The sequence below is a fragment of the Lolium perenne genome, chromosome 5 (genome assembly GCF_019359855.2).
Source record: "Lolium perenne isolate Kyuss_39 chromosome 5, Kyuss_2.0, whole genome shotgun sequence".
NCBI lineage: Eukaryota > Viridiplantae > Streptophyta > Magnoliopsida > Poales > Poaceae > Lolium > Lolium perenne.
The window spans coordinates 201,022,779-201,041,443 of NC_067248.2; the positions used below are offsets into that span (position 1 = coordinate 201,022,779).

At 45.7% G+C, this 18,665-nt stretch overlaps 1 protein-coding gene and 1 non-coding gene across 2 annotated transcripts in view; both read left to right on the forward strand.

Moving 5' to 3' along the window:
* LOC127298147 (uncharacterized) overlaps positions 1-18,665 on the forward strand; it is a 155,499-nt gene that overhangs the window by 27,599 nt on the left and 109,235 nt on the right. The window lies entirely within an intron of this gene.
* Positions 3,805-3,943, forward strand: LOC127305007 (small nucleolar RNA Z247). Its single transcript, XR_007853668.1, has one exon. It is a non-coding gene; the product is annotated as a small nucleolar RNA Z247 (small nucleolar RNA).

Consider the following 18,665-nt stretch of genomic DNA (forward strand, 5'->3'; position numbering starts at 1 on the left):
GAATAAAATGGATCCTAGCATTCTTTGTGTTGGAGAGAGACATGCTCCGTGGTTTCATATGGACAAATATGTCCTTAGGCTTTACTCATAGTATTCATGGCGAAGTTTCTTCTTCGTTAAATTGTTATATGGTTGGAATTGGAAAATGCTACATGTAGTAATTGCTATAATGTCTTGGATAATGTGATACTTGGCAATTGTTGTGCTCATGTTTAAGCTCTTGCATCATATACTTTGCACCTATTAATGAAGAAATACATAGAGCTTGCTTAAATTTGGTTTGCATAATTGGTCTCTCTAAGGTCTAGATAATTTCTAGTATTGAGTTTGAACAACAAGGAAGACGGTGTAGAGTCTTATAATGTTTACAATATGTCTTTTATGTGAGTTTTGCTGCACCGCTTCATCCTTGTGTTTGTTTCAAATAAACCTTGCTAGCCTAAACCTTGTATCGAGAGGGAATACTTCTCATGCATCCAAAATCCTTGAGCCAACCACTATGCCATTTGTGTCCACCATACCTACCTACTACATGGTATTTCTCCGCCATTCCAAAGTAAATTGCTTGAGTGCTACCTTTAAATTTCTATCCTCTACCTTTACAATATATAGCTCATGGGACAAATAGCCTAAAAACTATTGTGGTATTGAATATGTACTTATGCACTTTATCTCTTATTAAGTTGCTTGTTGTGCGATAACCATGTTCCTGGGGACGCCATCAACTACTCTTTGTTGAATATCATGTGAGTTGCTATGCATGTCCGTCTTGTCTGAAGTAAGGGCGATTTACCACTCATTTAATGGTTAGAGCATGCATATTGTTAGAGAAGAACATTGGGCCGCTAACTAAAGCCATGAATCATGGTGGAAGTTTCAGTTTTGGACAAATATCCTCAATCTCACATGAGAACATTAATTGTTGCTACATGCTTATGCATTAAAGAGGAGTCCATTATCTGTTGTCTATGTTGTCCCGGTATGGATGTCTAAGTTGAGAATAATCAATAGCGAGAAATCCAATGCGAGCTTTCTCCTTAGACCTTTGTACAGGCGGCATAGAGGTACCCCTTTGTGACACTTGGTTAAAACATGTGCATTGCGATGATAATCCCAGTAATCCAAGCTAATTAGGACAAGGTGCAGGCACTATTAGTATACTATGCATGACGCTTCCAACTTGTAAGATATAATTTACATAACACATATTCTTTATTACTACCGTTGACAAAATTGTTTCTTGTTTTCAAAACCAAAGCTCTAGCACAAATATAGCAATCAATGCTTCCCTCTGCGAAGGGCCTTTCTTTTACTTTTATGTTGAGTTAGTTCACCTATCTCTCTCCACCTCAAGAAGCAAACACTTGTGTGAACTGTGCATTGATTCCTACATACTTGCATATTGCACTTGTTATATTACTTTGCATTGACAATATCCATAAGATATACATGTTATGAGTTGAAAGCAACCGCTGAAACTTCATCTTCTTTTGTGTTGCTTCAATGCCTTTACTTTGAATTATTGCTTTATGAGTTAACTCTTATGCAAGACTTATTGACGCTTGTCTTGAAAGTACTATTCATGAAAAGTCTTTGCTATATGATTCATTTGTTTACTCATGTCATTTACATTGTTTTGATCGCTGCATTCATTACATATGCTTACAATAGTATGATCAAGATTATGATGGCATGTCACTCCAGAAATTATCTTTGTTATCGTTTACCTGCTCGGGACGAGCAGGAACTAAGCTTGGGGATGCTGATACGTCTCCGACGTATCAATAATTTCTTATGTTCCATGCCACATTATTGATGATACCTACATGTTTTATGCATACTTTATGTCATATTTATGCATTTTCTGGAACTAACCTATTAACGAGATGCCGAAGAGCCAGTTGCTGTTTTCTGCTGTTTTTGGTTTCGGAAATCCTAGTAAGGAAATATTCTCGGAATTGGACGAAATCAACGCCCAGGGGCCTATTTTACCACGAAGCTTCCAGAAGACCGAAGAGGAGACGAAGTGGGGCCACGAGGTGGCCAGACACCAGGGCGGCGCGGCCCAGGAGCTGGCCGCGCGGCCCTGTCGTCTGGGCCCCTCGTGACGCCCCTTGACCTGCCCTTCCGCCTACATATAGTCTTCGTCGCGAAACCCCCAGTATCGAGAGCCACGATACGGAAAACCTTCCAGAGACGCCGCCGCCGCCAATCCCATCTCGGGGGATTCAGGAGATCGCCTCCGGCACCCTGCCGGAGAGGGGAATCATCTCCCGGAGGACTCTACACCGCCATGGTCGCCTCCGGAGTGATGAGTGAGTAGTTCACCCCTGGACTATGGGTCCATAGCAGTAGCTAGATGGTTGTCTTCTCCTCATTATGCTTCATTGTCGGATCTTGTGAGCTGCCTAACATGATCAACATCATCTATCTGTAATGCTATATGTTGTGTTTGTTGGGATCCGATGAATAGAGAATACTATGTTATGTTGATTATCAATTTATACCTATGTGTTGTTTATGATCTTGCATGCTCTCCGTTACTAGTAGATGCTTTGGCCAAGTTGATGCTTGTAACTCCAAGAGGGAGTATTTATGCTCGATAGTGGGTTCATGCCTCTGTCGAATCTGGGGGAGTGACAAGAACCCCTAAGGTTGTGGATGTGCTGTTGCCACTAGGGATAAAACATTGATGCTATGTCCAAGGATGTAGTTATTGATTACATTACGCACCATACTTAATGCAATTGTCTGTTGTTTCCTACTTAATACTGGAAGGGGTTCGGATGATAACCTGAAGGTGGACTTTTTAGGCATAGATGCATGCTGGATAGCGGTCTATGTACTTTGTCGTAATGCCCAATTAAATCTCACTATACTCATCATATCATGTATGTGCATGGTCATGCCCTCTCTATTTGTCAATTGCCCAAATGTAATTTGTTCACCCAACATGCTATTTATCTTATGGGAGAGACACCACTAGTGAACTGTGGACCCCGGTCCATTCCTTACATCTGAAATACAATCTACTGCAATACTTGTTCTGTTAGCGAAAATCATGTATACGCTGTAACTGCACCAACCGGCAAGGATCGGTTGTTTCCTTTTCTGTTTATCTCCTAGTCAATAGGGCTAGTTAATACTGATTGTAATCTTCTCCAATTAAGCCCATTAAGCGCTGATTGGAGTTTCCATTGTATGGCCACGCCAGGGGCTGTTCCTGGCCGATATAAACACGCAGGCGCCACCGAGATCAAGGTGAGCGATTCCACCAAAATTGATATGGTATCAGAGCCATTCTCTTCTACCTCTGTCTAGCAAAACCAAAACATGTCGTCCCCAGCCATCGTCACCATCAACCACCAAGTCTCCGAGAAACTCACTCGCGAGAACTACCTCCTATGGCGCGCCCAGGTCCTCCCAAAGATCAGGGGCGCTCAGCTCTTCGGGTATCTTGATGGTACCATGGCGGCGCCTGCAGAAACCCTCACCGCCAAGGACGCGGAGGGCAAGGACAAGGACGTGGTGAACCCAGCCTACGTCGCGTGGGAGGCGCAAGATCAGGAGGTGCTCTCGTACCTCCTCAACTCCTTGACCAAGGAGGTCCTCATCCAAGTGGCGGCGCTCACGAACGCCAAGGCGGTTTGGGACGCCCTCAAGAACATGTTCTCCTCAACCTCACGCTCCCGCATCAACAACCTCCGCATCGCCCTCGCCAATGCAAGAAAGGAGAACAAGACGGTGCCAGCCTTCTTCGCCGAGATGAAGTTCTTTGCGGAGGAACTCGCCACGGCTGGTAAGCCACTCGCCGAGGATGAACTAATCTCATACATACTAGCAGGGCTTGATGAGACCTACAACCCGCTCGTGTCGGCACTCGATGCACGCACGGAGCCTATCACGCTCGACGATCTGTTCGCGCAAATGTCGAATTTCGACCAACGCGCCGAGCTCCTAGGCGGATCAAGCATGGACGGCAGCGGAGGCTTCAAATCCTCCGCCAACTACTCCGCCAACTTTTCTGCGCCACGTGGGCGCGGGCGCGGACGTGGAGGTGGTCCGCGTGGTCGTGGCAATGGAGGCCGCGGCCAAGGCCGTGGAGGCCGACCCCCCTTCAACAACAACAACAGGGGGGGGGCCCTCGCTACAACAACAACAACGGCGGCGGACAAGGATCCGCCAACGCCAAGGTCACATGCCAAATATGTGGCAAACCCGGGCACAACGCACGGGACTGCTGGAACCGCTACCGCGAGGATGATCAAGAGGAGCACTCCGCCAATGCCGCCTCCTACGGAGTCGACACAAATTGGTACATGGACAGCGGAGCCACGGACCACATCACCAGCGAACTAGAGAAGGTGACCATCCGCGACAAGTACCGCGGGCAGGAACAAATTCACACCGCAAATGGAGCAGGTATGAAAATTAACCATATTGGTCATTCGGTTATTAAAACCCCCATCCATAAAATTCTGTTAAACAATATCCTTCATGTGCCAGATGCCTATAAAAATCTTCTTTCCGTCAATCGCATTACCATTGATAATCATGCTTATGTTGAGTTTTGGCCCAAATTCTTTTTGATCAAGGATCAGGTCACGAGGAAGGTAATATATCGAGGCAGGTGTAGAGGAGGCCTCTACCCGTTGATTCCGCATGATAGGGTCCCCAATAAACAAGCTTTTGGCGTCACCAAGGTTTCATCCTCGAGGTGGCACAGCCGTCTTGGTCATCCATCTTTTTCAATCGTCGAACGAGTGCTTAGGAATAATAAGCTTCCATTTCATGGAAAGCTAGAGTCGGTGTGTGACTCTTGCCAAAAAGCAAAAAGTCACCAACTCCCTTATTCGATTTCCACTAGTGTCTCCACCGCTCCTCTTGAACTTGTGTTTTCTGATGTATGGGGCCCCGCCCCAATTTCTGTTGGTAGACACAACTATTATGTGAGCTTTATTGATGATTTTAGCAAGTTCACATGGATTTATCTCATTAAAAAGAAATCTGATGTTTTTAATGTCTTCCATAATTTCCAAGCACTCGTCGAACGAAAATTTGGGAGAAAAATTATTACCCTCCAATCTGATTGGGGAGGTGAATATGAAAAATTAAATTCCTTCTTTCAAAAAATTGGCATCTCCCATCATGTGTCATGTCCTCATGCCCATCAACAAAATGGCTCCGCCGAACGAAAACATCGCCATATTGTAGAAGTTGGTCTAGCTCTTCTAGCTAATGCATCCATGCCATTAAAATTTTGGGATGAAGCTTTTTTGACAGCCACACATCTCATCAATATGTTGCCTTCCAAAGTCATTGACTTTCATACTCCCTTTGAACGTCTATTCAATGAAACTCCAGACTATACCTCTCTTCGTGTTTTTGGTTGCGCATGCTGGCCAAACCTCCGACCCTATAATACTCGCAAATTATCTTTTCGATCCAAGCAATGTGTGTTTCTTGGGTATAGTGCCATGCACAAAGGAGTCAAATGCTTAGATGTTCAAACTGGTCGTGTTTACATTTCTCGAGATGTAGTGTTCGATGAAACAGTTTTTCCCTTCCAAAACCTTCACCCAAATGCCGGCGCCCAACTTCGCAAAGAAATTTTACTTCTTCCCGACAACCTGCGCTCTTTTGACCATGGGGAGGAAAATAACCGTTTTGATCACTTGGTTAATTCTCATACTACTAATCCTGTGGAAAGAGAAGTTGGTGCAGAAATTGCAGGACAAAACGGTGCAAATTTTGGTCAAAACGGCACGCTGGAAGTTCCTGTGATCGTCGTACAAGAACCAGCAGAAAATGACGCGCATGGGCCGGAAATCGAGGAGGACTCAGCGGGGCCCAGCACACCTGCCCAGGAATGTGCGCCCGACACGGCACGATCCCGAGCTAGCGCTATCAGGCGCGCGAGACACGCTGCGCCCACGATTGGGAGCTCGAGCGGAACAGACCAAACGGCCTCGGGCGCATGCACGTCCGCGAAACAATCAGGACGTGTGGAGGATGTCACGTCCAAGTCCAATCCAAGTGGGCTGATCCCATCGACAGCCTCCTGGCCGGCCGGATCGGCCAAAATCAGTGAGGCCCCTAGCATCTCTGGATCTTCTGTGGCAAGTGACGCTGCAGCACCAGTTGTGCAGTCTCCGCAACGACGACCAGTTACGCGACTTCAAAAAGGTATCGTGAAACCAGTAAAATTATATGATGGCATTATACGGTATGCTATGTTGTCGTCTACAGGTGAACCTGAAAACTTGGAGGATGCACTTCAAGACGAAAAATGGAAGAATGCTATGAAGGAGGAATATATGGCGTTGATGAAAAACAAAACGTGGCACTTAGTTCCACCACAAGAAGGTAAAAATCTCATAGATTGTAAGTGGGTCTATAGGATCAAGAAAAAGGCTGATGGATCCATAGATCGTTACAAGGCAAGACTAGTGGCAAAAGGCTTCAAACAACGATACGGTATAGATTACGAGGATACTTTTAGTCCAGTTGTAAAAGCAGCTACTATTCGTCTTGTTTTGGCTATTGCTGTTTCCACGGGGTGGAGTCTTCGACAGCTAGACGTACAGAACGCGTTTCTTCATGGTGTTCTAGAAGAGGATGTGTACATGAAACAACCCCCAGGTTTCGAAGACAAGAATGCGCCATTCCATATTTGCAAGCTTGATAAAGCTTTATATGGACTCAAACAAGCCCCCAGAGCATGGTACTCTCGGCTAAGTATGAAATTACAAGAACTTGGCTTTGTGCCCTCTAAGGCTGATACATCCTTATTTATTTACCACAAGTCTGGCCTTACAATATTCATGCTCATATATGTTGATGATATAATTGTTACAAGTTCATCTAATGATGCAGTTACAGCATTGCTAAAAGATCTAGGTGCAAACTTTGCCCTCAAAGACTTGGGTGATCTACATTATTTCCTCGGCATTGAGGTAAAGAAAACAAGAAATGGTATTATCCTGACTCAAGAAAAATATGCAAATGATCTTGTAACTAGAGTAGGAATGCAAGCATGTAAAGCTGCACCTACACCTCTCTCTCACACGGAGAAATTATCTGCACTTGATGGTGACCCGCTTGGACAAGAAGACAGCACAAGGTATAGAAGTATTGTTGGTGCACTTCAGTACTTGACACTTACAAGACCTGATATCGCGTTTTCAGTAAATAAAGTATGCCAATTCCTTCATGCACCTACATCAGTACATTGGATTGCAGCTAAGAGAATACTTAGATATGTTAAAGACACTGCTAGTCTTGGACTCACATTTGTTAGATCCTCCTCCACCTTGGTTAGTGCCTTTTCTGACGCAGATTGGGCGGGATGTCTTGATGATAGAAGATTCACAGGTGGATTTGCTGTCTTCCTTGGGCCGAATTTGATATCATGGTGTGCAAAGAAACAAGCAACTGTTTCAAGGTCAAGCACAGAAGCCGAATATAAAGCTTTGGCCAATGCAACCGCAGAAATAATATGGGTCCAGTCACTACTTAAAGAACTTGGGGTGAAACAGAAACAATCCCCTTGTCTTTGGTGTGATAATCTGGGTGCGACATATTTATCAGCTAATCCTGTATTTCATGCCAGAACCAAGCACATTGAAATTGATTTTCACTTTGTGAGAGAGAGGGTTGCAAATAAACAATTGAGCATCAGGTTTATACATTCAAAGGATCAAGTTGCAGATGGTTTTACCAAAGCACTTCCAGTCAAGAACTTACTAGAATTTAGACGTAATCTCAACTTAGCTAAGTTGTGATTAAGGGAGGGTGTTAGCGAAAATCATGTATACGCTGTAACTGCACCAATCGGCAAGGATCGGTTGTTTCCTTTTCTGTTTATCTCCTAGTCAATAGGGCTAGTTAATACTGATTGTAATCTTCTCCAATTAAGCCCATTAAGAGCTGATTGGAGTTTCCATTGTATGGCCACGCCAGGGGCTGTTCCTGGCCGATATAAACACGCAGGCGCCACCGAGATCAAGGTGAGCGATTCCACCAAAATTGATATGTTCTACTGTTTTCTGCAAACAATCATCATCCACACTATACATCTAATCCTTTGTTACAGCAAGCCGGTGAGATTGACAACCTCGCTGTTTCGTTGGGGAAAAGTACTTTGGTTGTGTTGTGCAGGTTCCACGTTGGCGCCGGAATCCCTGGTGTTGCGCCGCACTACATCTCGCCGCCATCAACCTTCAACGTGCTTCTTGGCTCCTACTGGTTCGATAAACCTTGATTTCTTACTGAGGGAAAACTTGCCGCTGTCCGCATCACACCTTTCTCTTGGGGTTCCCAACGGTCGCGTGTTGTATGCGTATCATATACGTGAACCCAAGAGGAAGATATAGTGGATCATATTTTAATGCAATGTCCCATAGGCTAGACAAGTCTGGTTCTGTTGTTTGTTGGTTGTTGGTCTGAATATTGTTGAGCCAAAGCAAGAAAACATTTTGTAGGATTGGAGTTCAGCTAGACACGTGGTCTATTCCACGGATCATCGCGGATTTGACACCACACAATTTTTGACAGCGTAGTCCTTATGGAATCAGTGGAATGCTAGGGTTTTTGGCAACACACGGCACAGCAGCTGAACACAGCCCCAGCTGATTAAGAGGATTAAGGATGAATACAAGCTGTGGGAGTTAGCTAGAGTCGGAGGGAGACAAGTAGTGCTGCGAGAATAGGCCTAGAGGGCGCGCGTGAGTTGGAGTTGGCCGTCTTTGCTGTTCGCAACTTTGTTTGGCGTCTTTTTTTTTGGAGCAACCGGCAGGAGCACTGCCTTTTCATTAAGCAAGAGGGAACAAAACGGTCCAGACTGTACAAAGAGAGGGCATTTTTAGCTTAACGTGGTAAAATATCCAGAACCCACCATGAAAGACGAGCTACCAAAAAGAAAAGCTAATCCGGCTCGGCTGGGATGACCGGGCCGAAACCATTTATAGCATAGTCCCTTTGGAGGATATCCTCGTTAGCGATGCTTGCGACCTCAAGGTAGGTAAGACGTTGTCCAGTGAAAATGCGCCGGTTTCGTTCCTTCCATGCGTTCCAAGTACATATAAGAACCGGCTGCTGATGCGTTTCTTTTCTTTCTGCGGTTTTTTCTTTATCATGTCATTCCACCAGTCAGATATGGATTGGAAGTCGAGGCGTCGGTGATCGGAGGAGTCGCCATCCCAAGATTTGATAAGGTTCCAGACGGCCGACGTGAACGGGCAGTTTCTGCAAAGGTGGTCGGCTGTCTCAGGCTCACTGAGGCACAAGGGGCATCGAGGGTCGTGAGGCCATCCTCGGATGGCAAGAATATCGGCGGTAAGGAGCTTTCTATGAAGGGCTAGCCAACCAAATAACTTGCATTTGGGCTCCGCATGTGCCGACCAAATCTTCATGGCATCGAAGCGGGCTTGGGAGCCAAGGAATTGTGCCTCATAGGCGGAGCTAGCGCTGTAGGTTGAATTGGCATCTTGTACATTGGAACAAGAAATTTGTGTGGCGTCTTGTAAATTGACTTTCTATCCTTCTACCAAAATTTGGTGTGTTTTTTGCGTACCCTCGAAAAAAGAAAGGTGGTAAATTCAGAAATGATAGTTTTGGCTCATAGGTTCAGATAAATCTATTGTGAGAAACTGAGAATGCATTTTGAATGCATTTCAAAATGCTAAACAAAATCCTAAAGAAAGTGTACATTGGAACATTCTTTGTTTGCGCAAAGAGTTTTGCGGAAAAAAATAAAGATATTTTATGTGGTATGGGTAAAAAAAGACAAAATAAACTCGCGTGGATATCTATTTTGAAGCACCGGAAATATTTTTTTACGCATGCCACAAAAAATGTATTTTTTTCGTGAAACTTTATGTTCAAACATAAAATATCTAGATGTACCCTGCGTATATATATTTCGAATTTTTAGATACTTTTCGAGTTTTTACTGGGTGAATTCACATTTTGCTGAAAATAAATCGACAACATGAACCGGCGGAGGGAGATCAGGGAATGGCAACGACCTAACTTTTGCTGGGCCTATGGTTGGTACATCATTACGGCTCGGTTAAATTACAAGTCTGGACGCGGACGTGGAGACGCAAATCCATCGAAAGGAGCCCAAAACCAAATACTGTACAAATCACCAAACCGTGGGCCGCCTCCCACCTCGCTCACGCCGAAACTCCCCAGTCTCCACCTCCACCAGCAGCGGCGGCCGTCGCCCACCTCCCTCGCAAGTCACACCGAAACTCTCCGGCCTCCACCTCTGCCAGCAGCAGCGGCCGTCGGGGCGCACGGCGGCCCTCGATCGCCTCCTTTCCGTGCGGCGGTTCCCCGACGACCTCCACATTCCCGTAGGTTAGAACTCCTCCCTGCAGCTGTCAAATTAAACATCCGTTTAACATACGTACTCCCTCTGCGTCGTCCTCCGCACAACAGCTTGTAGTTGCCACTGGGAACTAGGAACTGGATCGGCGTGTTGGCTCCTTAGGCCTCGTTCGATCGGCGTAGTGTATTCTACTCCACAGTTCCTGCCGAAAAAGGGCCCGACTAGACCCCCCAAACTCGTTAAACCTGCAAAATTTTATGCGGGTGTAGCCCTTGCAACCCGGAGAAGAGCGGATTCTGGGGCCAATCAAGAGGCAGCCTCTATCCCATGTGAGGCATTGGCAAGAAGGCCATTTCAGCCAGCGCCCGCCCTAGCTTCTCCGCCGGCAACATGATTCCGGTCACATTCTTGGCCCCCTCCCGATTCTAGCCGGTAGAAACGCCTCCGCCACCCCGCCGTGCCTGTTCCCCAACCACAAGAGGTCGTCCGTCCCTGCATCGATGGGATCCCACCGGGCGTCGGAGACGCCATGGATCCTTCTCACAGCTCGAGCGTGCTGGCGTGGTAAGCTCCCTACCATGTCGCCGGTGTACATGAAGCTCCCCGTGGCTCCACAAGTTGAAGCACTGCAGCGAATTGACCGCGCCGGTGCGAATTGACCATGCCCCTAGCCGTCCCCGTGAACGTATGTCAATTTTAGTTCTTTCAATGCATTTGACTGGTCGTCGCACCCTGATAGCTAGTAATCTTCCTATTCGTTTGTAGATGCCATTGAGCCCATGCGCCCTGTTTTTGATGGATGATTCGTCCTCCTCGGATGACTCGGATTTGGACGAACTGCTCGACGACGATATCGAGCAAATGGTGGTACTACTCGCCGCGAAAGAGCTTAAGGGTAAGAGGAAAAAGCAGCGCCCGGGATCCAAAGTTGGTCGGCTTTGCATTCCTCGCAACCACGCTCTTGGCCGCAACATGCTCTTGCGAGATTACTTTGCTGGGTGCCAACATATCTAGCTCATTTCTTTCGTCGTCGTTACCAAATGCGTCGATCTTTTTTCAATGAGGTCATCAAAACTTGCAAGGATAGAACTCGCTATTTTAAGCGCAAGAGAAATGCAGCCGGTTTGCTTTGATTTAGCGTACATCAAAAGATATCTGCGGTGATGAGAGTTCTCGCTTATGGCATATGACCAGGGAGTCCGTCTATAGGTTTTGCAAGGTTGTGATCCGTATCTATGGTAGAATTATCTTCGAGCCCCCACGGAAGAAGATACGGTGAGGTTGATGGCACAAAATGAGGCTTGAGGATGGCTTGGCAGGGAATGTATTGCAGCAAGAGTCATGATCCAACAATCGTGCTTGAGGTGAGGATCTATGGATTTTGCATTGCTTTTTTTGTTTGCCGGGTTCTCTCAATGATATCAATGTGTTGCCTAGGTCTCATTTTCTTGCCCGGATAGCTAGTGGTGATGCTCTGGCATGCAACTACACCATCAATGACCATGACTGCACAATTGGCTACTATTTTGTTGACGGTATATACCCGGATTGGGAAACATTTGTGAAGACCATGAGGCTACCGGATAGCTGAGATTGAAATTAAATTTGCAAAGGCACAAGAAGCAGCCCGAAAAGACATCGAGAGGTCTTTCGGGGTTTTGCAAGCCAGATTTGCAATAGTTCGAGGTCCCAGACGGTTTTGGGACAAAGAAACCTTCAATGACATCATAACCACTTGTGTGATTCTTCACAATATGATCATCGAGGTTGAGATGGACTTGAACTTGGAGTTCTTCTTTGACAATGTTGGTATCCGAGTGAAGCCATCAAAAACCCGGATAAAATACAAGCATTTCTTGAGACATACCGTAACATTGAGCACGCGGGGACGCACAACTAGCTTCACTTTGATCGACAATTGATAGTGTGGCACTTCTATTTATTTCATTACAGGTGTGATATGAACCATTATTTGTATTACAAACCATTTGTTATTTGTTTAATTATCTGGATTTGAATCTTGTTGTAATATTGATTATTATTGTATTGTGTGATGTTTAAAACTATCAAATTTTAGTTTATATTGATGTCATATATGTGCCAAATGATGCAAAACCCTATGTCGCGGTTTACATTTCAGGTTGCGGGGTTTTGCCTACGCGGGCCATTTTCTTTGTTAACGAAGAAGTGACATTTTTTTTGCAGGTTTACCTTATTAAGTAGTTACTTATAAAGCTCTTGTTGCTGGTTGCTTGAAACAGGAATAAGCAGAATCTAAGAAGCTTACTGAATTAATTGAGTGAAGCCTTGAGTATATGGCAGAATCTGATTTATACGAGATGTTTTTCATATAGTTCATACAGGCGTATCTGATTTACACGACATGATTTTATATGCAGTTCATAAGGCAGGTGTTCTTACATCATATTCCCCATTATGTTCGCAGCTTTGCATCCTTTACTGATATATAAATATGCAAATTTTCCGCTCATGATCAATGCATGATATAATGTATTTCCTTTTTTTATGTGCCTAAACTAAGCTCATCAATTGAGACTATGAAATTGCCTTTGCTTCTCTTTTTCTCCATGCTCCATCAGGAGATATTTGTAAATCATATGATGCCCTGGCAAGAGCCAGTACCTACATGTGGCCCATCATTGTTTGGTTCTAGTAATGCTTCTTTTGTCAGCTTGTTACATTGCTTTCTAGTGGTTGTTGGTAGCACGAAAAGCACATGACCTAGTTCAGTTGGCAGCATGAAAAGTACATAGCCTAATTCTTGAAACAATTTCATTATTGCAGCCGGTTTGCTTTGATTTAGCGTAAATCAAAAGATATATGCGGTGATGAGAGTTCTCGCTTATGGCATATGACCAGGGAGTCCGTCTATAGGTTTTGCAAGGTTGTGATCCGTATCTATGGTAGAATTATCTTCGAGCCCCCACGGAAGAAGATACGGTGAGGTTGATGGCACAAAATGAGGCTTGAGGATGGCTTGGCAGGGAATGTATTGCAGCAAGAGTCATGATCCAACAATCGTGCTTGAGGTGAGGATCTATGGATTTTGCATTGCTTTTTTTGTTTGCCGGGTCCTCTCAATGATATCAATGTGTTGCCTAGGTCTCATTTTCTTGCCCGGATAGCTAGTGGTGATGCTCTGGCATGCAACTACACCATCAATGACCATGACTGCACAATTGGCTACTATTTTGTTGACGGTATATACCCGGATTGGGAAACATTTGTGAAGACCATGAGGCTACCGGATAGCTGAGATTGAAATTAAATTTGCAAAGGCACAAGAAGCAGCCCGAAAAGACATCGAGAGGTCTTTCGGGGTTTTGCAAGCCAGATTTGCAATAGTTCGAGGTCCCAGACGGTTTTGGGACAAAGAAACCTTCAATGACATCATAACCACTTGTGTGATTCTTCACAATATGATCATCGAGGATGAGATGGACTTGAACTTGGAGTTCTTCTTTGACAATGTTGGTATCCGAGTGAAGCCATCAAAAACCCGGATAAAATACAAGTATTTCTTGAGACATACCGTAACATTGAGCACGCGGGGACGCACAACTAGCTTCACTTTGATCGACAATTGATAGTGTGGCACTTCTATTTATTTCATTACAGGTGTGATTTGAACCATTATTTGTATTACAAACCATTTGTTATTTGTTTAATTATCTGGATTTGAATCTTGTTGTAATATTGATTATTATTGTATTGTGTGATGTTTAAAACTATCAAATTTTAGTTTATATTGATGTCATATATGTGCCAAATGATGCAAAACCCTATGTCGCGGTTTACATTTCAGGTTGCGGGGTTTTGCCTACGCGGGCCATTTTCTTTGTTAACGAAGAAGTGACATTTTTTTTGCAGGTTTACCTTATTAAGTAGTTACTTATAAAGCTCTTGTTGCTGGTTGCTTGAAACAGGAATAAGCAGAATCTAAGAAGCTTACTGAATTAATTGAGTGAAGCCTTGAGTATATGGCAGAATCTGATTTATACGAGATGTTTTTCATATAGTTCATACAGGCGTATCTGATTTACACGACATGATTTTATATGCAGTTCATAAGGCAGGTGTTCTTGCATCATATTCCCCATTATGTTCGCAGCTTTGCATCCTTTACTGATATATAAATATGCAAATTTTCCGCTCATGATCAATGCATGATATAATGTAATTCCTTTTTTTATGTGCCTAAACTAAGCTCATCAATTGAGACTATGAAATTGCCTTTGCTTCTCTTTTTCTCCATGCTCCATCAGGAGATATTTGTAAATCATATGATGCCCTGGCAAGAGCCAGTACCTACATGTGGCCCATCATTGTTTGGTTCTAGTAATGCTTCTTTCGTCAGCTTGTTACATTGCTTTCTAGTGGTTGTTGGTAGCACGAAAAGCACATGACCTAGTTCAGTTGGCAGCATGAAAAGTACATAGCCTAATTCTTGAAACAATTTCATTATTGTTCTTCCCATGTGATATATGTTTGGGTCTAATGTGGCTAGTCCGTACAGATCATGCACTCGTGGGGGCAAGCAGAGACAATAATGAGATATTGTCCTATTAACCATTGTTGATATATGGCCACCAATTGTGCTGAACATGATTGGTATGGTACATTTCATGGCCATGACTCATGCTTGACATTTTCCTTGTGTGATCCAGAAAAATACAGTGATTCTGATCACTTCATCAGTTCGAGTGAAAATAGACAGACTAAAATTTGAATTGTTCAAAAGGTGTCACATGCCGCGTACCCAAATCATTTTCTCTAGTGACCGAAAGTTAATAGCTATATGTATCTCCTTACATATGCCACCGAACATTAAGTTGAAAAACAATTTATTGTGATTCTGTATGTCTGCACCATCAGCTGTGCTAATGGAGTATTTTCATAGACAAGTCCAGGTTGATATTGAAAAGTTATGAATTCCAAGAACTACTCATCTTAGTCTGAGTTTGATTCTACACTGCTTTTCAAGTTAGGCAATTCCATGTGATTTAACCAAGCTTCCTATTTAGTTGGAATCCCCAGCTTGGACACCTTCTTTGCGTTGTTTTCTGTAAAATATTCGACCAAGCTATTGACCTTTCCTCTCTAAGAAAAGAAATATAAAAAAATATTGACCTCTCCAAAATTATACTATGATATGAAACTGTATGCACTTGGCTTCTATTACATGCCCGCCTTATTCCTATACCAACGCAAAATTAGTGATCATGGTGCTATATGTCATGATTTATCTAATGAACCTGAGGCTGTAATATTTGGTTTGTGTCACAGTTCAGCCATCAGTTGGCTTGGTGCGACGTGTGTGTCGCTTCTGTTGGTTGCGTTTATAGCTGCCACTTCAGCTGATACTTGTCTATGGTGGGCAGTCCAAATTGCAGTATCAGAGACATATGCTCACACATGGATGGGCTCCATGTGTTTCAATAAAGTCATGCAGCTTCCTGGAGTTGTGCCATTAAGGTACAGGGGGCCTTTGCATTATATACATCTGGTTGTACCTCATTTTCAGGGTACTTTCTCAAAGATTTGTCAATACAGGGCTAGGAGCATGGTCAGCATTTATGTGGTTTATATAATTAAATGCATATTTATTTTAGAATGATAGTGTAAGAGTGTCCATACGCCATGATTTTTTTTCCTTTGGAAAGGAGCTTTAACCTTAAAATGTTAGAAGAAATGTGGCGGTTGCCCTCGTTTTAAGCTTTCCATAACTGCATTCCTGTTACCAATTTATAAAGGGACCTTGATTGGTCTGTGCCACGCTTGTGCTGTGTGATTTTTAGATAATGGAAGATAAAAAGAGAAAAATGAGATACTTGTGTGAAATGTTTTGTATCGGTTTGTGTTGCACATGAGAAGCTATAATGCCAACAATTGAGTGATGTACATGTAGTGTCTGGCATCTGAGATTGTGCAGAATAGTAGAAGACCCTAGCATCACATACGAAAATGTCAGGTTTGTAGCTGAGTAGTACTACTACGACTAGCAGTGTTTTTCCTTTAGTGAGCTGAGAAAATATTTGGCATGGGTATGCTGTAAATAGGGAATCTTACTATTGGGGCCAGCTTAGCTTTTTTTTTTCCTGTTGAGCAAGGGGTCAGCTTAGCTGGTTTATATACGCCCAAAGTGCGCTGAGTAGAATTGATGCCCACAGAAATACTACAGCTTGCAGCATACTGAAGAAATGTATTCGCCTTGGAGCTTAGTGTACATCAAGTGAAGTATTGGCTGAGTCAATCTTCTCGTGACAATATAAGATGGATATGTGGTAATATCATACATGATCATGGTGCCATGACATATACATATGCTTGCTTCACATCATCTGGCGAGTATTCATCCTCTTTTTGTGTTGATATTAGAGCATCTCCAGCCGCGTCCCCCAAAGGGATTTGGGGCGCGCCGGACAAAAAAACCGTTCCAGCCGCGTCCCCCAAAGCCCATTTTTGTCCGGCGCGCCCCCATACGGTGTCCGGCGCCCCGAGCCCGTTCCAGTCCCACAGGGGACGCACCGGGGACGCCGGACACAACGAAAAGCGAGACGGAGAGTGGCGGGGCCGACCCGTCAGCGGCACAGGGAAAATTCGTCTCACACTCCCGCCAAATCCCGCCGCTCCCGCCAAATCGCGCCTATACCGCCGCGCATTTCAGGCCTCCCAAAACATATCCCGCCGCCGATTCATTTCTCCTATCCCGCCGTCCACCCGCCGTCGCTACCCTCTCCACATGGCGCCGCCGACAGCCCCCAAAAAGATGGCGTAGAAAGCGGCCAAGAAGCCGCCGGGCAATGGGACGAAAGGGGCGACAGCGCCGTTCGCGAGGCCGCGGAAGGTGCCGGCTTTGAAGAAGAAGCCTGAAGGATGGACCGACGATCAATGGCAGCAAGATTGCCTGCGCCGGAAGCTATCGACGGCGGAGCGGAAAGGACGGAGGGCCGCGGAGCTGGAGAAGAAGGCTCTGGCGGCGCGCCAAAGACCGGCACATGCGGCCGGGTGTATCGCCGCCACCAACGCGAGCCCATATAGTACGAACGTGCCGGTGTACGTTCCGGGAGTCTTCTCTCCGTCGTCATCCGCCTTCTACAACGACGGCCCCTCCGGCACTCCCGGGTGCGTGACGCCTAACTTGTCGCCGCACTACCAGGATGCGCTGCCGCACGGCGGCTTCAACCCCAACAACCTCTACTCCCCGGCATACGAGCAGCGCGAGCCAGGACCCGGTCCGGACGGCGGCCCTTTCACCGGCCGCAGGGGTCCGCTCGAATACGACGGCGCCGGTGCTGAGGAGGACGACGGGGTTGAGGAGGAGGACGACGAGGAAGAGGACGGGGTGGAGGACGACGAGGAGGACGACGAGGAGGACGACGATGAGGACGAAGAGGGCGGCGAGGAAGAGGACGACGAGGGTGCCGGTGACGATGATCTCGTGGAGGTAGACGCGAACGGCGTGAGGACGAAGAAGAAGAAGAAGGCGTCGGGCACACGAGGCCCGAAGTGGACGCCTCTGGAAGATCTATGTCTCCCCGGACGCGAGCGGCGCACAACTTCTTCAAAGGCCAGATCCTCGACGACATCGAAGCCAAAATGGCGGCGGCGGACGCGGCGGCCCTGGCAGCGGCATCGGCGGCAGCGGCAGCGCAGCAAGAGCAGGCTGACGCGTCTTCTACTGCTACACCTGCGTCGGCCTCTGCGTCGGCGACGGAGCAGGCGCACCATGCACAGCAACAGGCAGATCGCGACGAGGTCATCGTGCTCGACGGGCCTGCGTCGACTCAGGATACGACGCCGTCGCCCAACCCCTTCCCCTTCTTCTAATTTACATGCACCACCGGTCTGTAATATGATCGCGCGCCCAGTACTTTGATCGATCGCCGCTACTCTGATCGCGACGAATCGGCGGGAACGATCTCTTTTGAATGCATCTATTTGAATTTCTGATTGGGGGCGGCGTTTGGGGGACGCGGCTGGGGAGCGACGTCCCCCAAAGGCGGCACGAACAAAACACGTCCCCCAAACGCTCGATCCGGCGCGGTTTGGGGGACGGTTTGGGGGACGCGACCGGAGATGCTCTTAATTTCCTTACCTCAGACTTCAAAATTTCTGTTTTCCCAAAAACTATTCATTACAGTAGAACAATCATTGAAATTGTCGTACTTTTATTGTGTAGTTATTATGCGTGTGGGCATATCAGGAAAGTATTGTTACTGGGACTGGAGGCATGCCTTAGTTGCTTGGATATGGACATGTGATGCGTGTACCCTATGGTATGGATGTGGCAATAAGAAACTGCTAG